The 5,000-nt window shown below is 42.3% G+C and overlaps 1 pseudogene; it reads right to left on the bottom strand.

Annotated features, from left to right (window-relative positions):
* Positions 1-5,000, bottom strand: part of LOC143306464 (large subunit ribosomal RNA) — a 10,444-nt pseudogene that overhangs the window by 3,628 nt on the left and 1,816 nt on the right.

Genomic DNA, 5,000 nt, shown 5'->3' with positions numbered 1-5,000 from the left:
CTTTTTTCCGTAATGCATAAAAAATAGAGTATTGCGAGATTGAATCAAATGCTTTCCTTATATCCACGAAAGCTACATGCAACTGTTTCTTTTGCTGACGAGTGATGTCTAGAATCGCTGCTAGTGAGTATATAATTTCCGCGCTTCCATCAGCTCGGATAAAGCCTCGCTGACGTTCATCATTTCGGAATTCCGCACAAATCCTATTGGCTAAGATTTTGTGAAAGTGTCTGATAATTACTGACGCTATTGATATAGGTCTATAATTGCCTGGGTTTTTCCAGTCGCCTGTCTTAGGAATTAGAACCGTGCGCGCTCGAGCCCATGTAGTGGGAACCTTCGCTGAGAATAACAAAATATTCATTACAATACACTTTATCTCAACGCATACTTTATTTATCCAAATCTTCGGAGCCAAACCATCGGCCCCACGTGCCGAGTCGGCAGTGGGTTTAAAATGGATAACTTCTTCATGTGATATCGGGCTTAATAGACTATCCGCAACTCGCTCGGATGTCGTTGGTTCTTCCACAACATTGGTACTGGATTTCTCGAAAATAGGTTTCCAATAATCAACTTGTTCTTGTAATGAAAGATGTTTAGTATTATCGATTTCTCCATCTAATACAATATTAGCTGCTTTAGTCGTGTTAGTTTTCCACATCTGTTGGACTCTAGCATATTCCGTTTTCCTTTTACCTTTGCTTGAAGTTTGACTATTTATATTTCGTGCCATGTTTACTGATTGCTTTTTGTTTGTTGCAGGTGCTCCAAAATTCCTACTAAACCACTCGACGAGGTGCGTGCAAGGATCTCTACCTTGCCTGACGTCTTCAACTGCGAAGCCTAAGATATACCTCCCTGGGTCCTCGCAAGAGGAGGACCTCAAAAATCTTAAAGCATCATTCATCCACCTTTGGCTGTCCACGATCGAGGATGAGGGGACTGTATGGTACGTATTGTCTGTATTTGTTCTTCCTGTGTGTATCCGTGGACTGCTATTTGTATTTTGAGGGTTAGATAGATTTTCCCCTAGTGCTGATTGAGTTATTATATTATCCAATTGAATATTGTTCTCCATTTCCTCCTGTATGGTTTGCTTCAGTTGTAATAAAACGGCTTTATATTTTTCAGATTTTCTTAGCGCTTTAATCGATTCCTGTGTTCGAGGCGGATCTAGTTTTACCGTGTTTAGTAAGTATTCATTAATTTTATTTAAAACCGTTGTAGGTGCCCTTGCTTCAGCATCCGCTAGTCTACTGATGTCCTCCGACTGCCATCTAGCTTTTTTCCTATAGATATTAATATTTCTGTTTGTTTCAGATGGATGAGCTGACGCTTTATGGACGCCAAGCCCTCTAAATGATTGGAATCCACGATGGCAATAATCACATTGGAACAGGAGCTGATCGTTTATAACCGATTCAGATGCAACAGATGGTTGAGCCGCTAGAGTGTTCGATTGATTGGAAGGTAAGTATAAGTTATCCTCTTGGGTATTATTAACAGAAACAGTATTAGAAAGATAAGAAGATAATAATAATATAGAAGAAGATCCACTGGATGGTGGCATAGTGATACCCCCATTCTGATTGTTATTGTGTACAATTAAATTCCCAGTGGAAGATGCTCCGTTCAGAGCAAGATGACTGCTTAATTGGATATCACAAGATGGTAAATTGTGGCCGGATTGCTCATAGACGGGATTCAGAAGGGCCCTCGTAGGCACCGGCGGGTTGTCAAGCCCCCCTTCTGAACCTGGTATATAACTATGACCTCCTGGGTTCATTCGCCATAATCAATACTCCGTGCAAGTTCAAACATTTTCTTACTTAATATGGGACACTTGCTCGCATCTATCGCTGAATGACCTGTCTCTGTAAACCCAAATTTGTTACAATTAGCACATTTTAGCTGACTTTTATTACAACAATCGCGCGAGTCATGATTTCCAGAGCAGTGGCCACACGTAGAATTAACAGCGGTACAATTCTTGGCCAGGTGATTAAATTTCATGCATTTGTAGCACTGTAGTATTCTAATATAATCCTCAACCTTACAAGATTCAAAATCTAAGAAGACCCTACCTTGAAGCATCAATTTATTTCTAATTCGTGGTGTTACTTCTATTACAGCATTGCTACGTTTTCTTTCACCTCTCGTGAACACCGTAATAGGTCGTATATCCGCGCTCAGCCTATCCTCACCTAGTGCCTTCGCAACAGCGCCAGAAATATTGGTGAAATCGATATCGGTAGGTAGATCCTTTATTATTACTCTAGGCTTAAGTTTTTCTTTAGATTTAATCATCAAACCTGCATCTCTTAATTCATTAGAAGTTCGTAATTTTTCTAGATCTACTGATTCAGCAATTAATTTAACAGCTGCAAAGTTTAATGTTATTAGATGAATCACTTTTAAGTTAAAATCCGATGGTATAATTGACGCTTTTAATACTTTCTTTATTTCAGATGCAGTTTTGAATTTCCTAGGATTCTCCGGGAGTGGAATTACAATAAATTCAATATCTTGCGGACGATTAGGTATGTCTTTTACCGTTGGTCGTGCGATATTTTTACCCGTAACAGACGCATATGACATTTTAGATACCGGTTGTACAGAATCTTTTACCGCTTGTTGAACCTTTGTTACTACCTCTTTCACTTCATCAGATAACGCGTTTCTAATGTTGCTGTTTAGATTATCGCTTAAAGTGTTATTGGACTTTACTATATTATCCATTCGAGAACTGATAGTATCGCTCAACTCCTGTTTAATTATTTTCCTAACATCGGATAACATCTCTTCTTTCATTTGCAGAAATTTGGAATCTAAGTCTTTGTCCAAAGAATTAATTCGCAGGGGAGGCTCAATTATAGTTGGATTATTATTAGTAAATTGTTCCTTAAGGGAAACAAGCTCGGACCATCTCAACGCAATTTCAATGTACGCCTTTGCTACTTTATTATAAACCGACTGTAAATAGCTTATCGCATCTTCTATCGCGCGAGAACGAGCTTTAGTCTCTTTGGCAGGTTGAGAGACCGTTAAGTTATACAGGTGACTTTTAATATCTAATTCAAATTTATCAAATTCCGCAAGACCGATTGGTAATTCTTCTTTCGTTGTTTCAGAAGTATCAACATCGTGCTGCTCCACTGGTGACGAGATGTCAGGGGAAGATAATGCCCTCCTTTTGGTGCCTTTTGAGATAGTTGGAGTCCCTTCTGAATCTCCCATTTTGATTCATATAAAAGGTCCCTGGATATCCGCCGAGCTCTCAATACCGACCGTTGGAATTAAGTTACCCACTTCTTGTATGATGGTAAGTTACCAGTCAACTATGCAGAGTACTGCCTTATCGATATGTCGGTAATTGTAGGTGTCACTTTGCCGTTCTCACTTCGCAAATAAACACTAATATTATTCGAGTTTCTCACTTAATATTAGACAAAAGAGAGTATATTCCGAAATAGTAGATGTGCACATATACCAGGACCACAAAATTTCGAGTATGAGACCGCTGGTTAAAATTTTCAAAAATTTCTGAGGGGCCCTCAAGCGCCTTGATACTACGGTCCTCAGCGTGCCCCGTAAAGGTCTTTTTCTTTATGCGGCCCTGAGGCTCGCCAAGATGGCGGCCTTCCTTTTCGTGCACGTGTTCAATACTTTATTCTTTATTAACTTAATTTCTAGGAAGAGTACGGCCACGTGTGATACACCAAACTGTTCGCAAAAATTTTTAATACAATATTATTATACGCTCTGCACACTTTTCGATTCTTTAGCCCAGTTACTGTTCGTAGAAAATCACAACACGTCAACACGTGGTCGGAGGTCTATGCAGCACATTTTCACAATTATTTGTTAAATCAGAATTCTTTCACTTGACTGTTGCCTATCACTAGCTTCCACTATTTTAATATTTTCCTCTGATACACATTTTTACTTCTAATTTCCACTTTTTACCAACGAAAACACAACTTAAACACGGAGCGATCGACAAGCGTGTCAGTCCGCCATTAAGAGAGTCATAGTTACTCCCGCCGTTTACCCGCGCTTTTTTGAATTTCTTCACGTTGACATTCAGAGCACTGGGCAGAAATCACATTGCGTCATCACCCGTGAGGGCCATCGCAATGCTTTGTTTTAATTAGACAGTCGGATTCCCCTAGTCCGTGCCAGTTCTGAGCTAAGCGTTGAATGGCGGCCGAAGAAGCGACCACGACGGCGTTAACCGCCACGGAAGCCTCGCAGCAAGGAAGATCCGCGGGAGGCCAAGGCACGGGACCGAGCTCGGATCCCGGGACGCGACCGAAGTCGCCAACCGTTCACCTCGCCCAGGCCCGGCACGTCAGCCAGACCCGCTTCCCGACCAAGCCCGACACGCCCCGCTCCTCAGAGCCAATCCTTATTCCGAAGTTACGGATCCAATTTGCCGACTTCCCTTACCTACATTAATCTATCGACTAGAGGCTCTTCACCTTGGAGACCTGCTGCGGATATGGGTACGAACCGGCGCGACACCTCCACGTGGCCCTCTCCTGGATTTTCAAGGTCCGAGGGGAAGATCCAGACACCGCCGCAACTGCGGTGCTCTTCGCGTTCCAAACCCTATCTCCCTGCTAGAGGTTTCCAGGGAACTCGAACGCTTATACAGAAAAGAAAACTCTTCCCAGATCTCCCGACGGCGTCTCCAGGTCATTTTGGGTTACCCCGACGAACACTCTTACGAGGGCCCGAATGGTATGCGGTTCCGCTGCCGGGTTCCGGAATAGGAACCGGATTCCCTTTCGCCCAATGGGTGTGCATCTCTGCAACTACTTCTTATAAATTCGATTTAGCCATATTTAACAGTTTTGTTGTTGCTTTTTAACTGAGAGCTTTAGGACACCTCATTTACATAGGATTTCTCTTAGGGCTTAGGATCGACTGACTCGTGTGCAACGGCTGTTCACACGAAACCCTTCTCCACGTCAGTCCTCCAGGGCCTCGCTGGA

The sequence above is a fragment of the Osmia lignaria genome, unplaced genomic scaffold (assembly GCF_051020975.1).
Source record: "Osmia lignaria lignaria isolate PbOS001 unplaced genomic scaffold, iyOsmLign1 scaffold0011, whole genome shotgun sequence".
Classification (NCBI taxonomy): Eukaryota; Metazoa; Arthropoda; class Insecta; order Hymenoptera; family Megachilidae; genus Osmia; species Osmia lignaria.
Note: the sequence above shows the minus strand (reverse complement) of the source record. Positions and strands in the feature narration are given on the sequence as shown.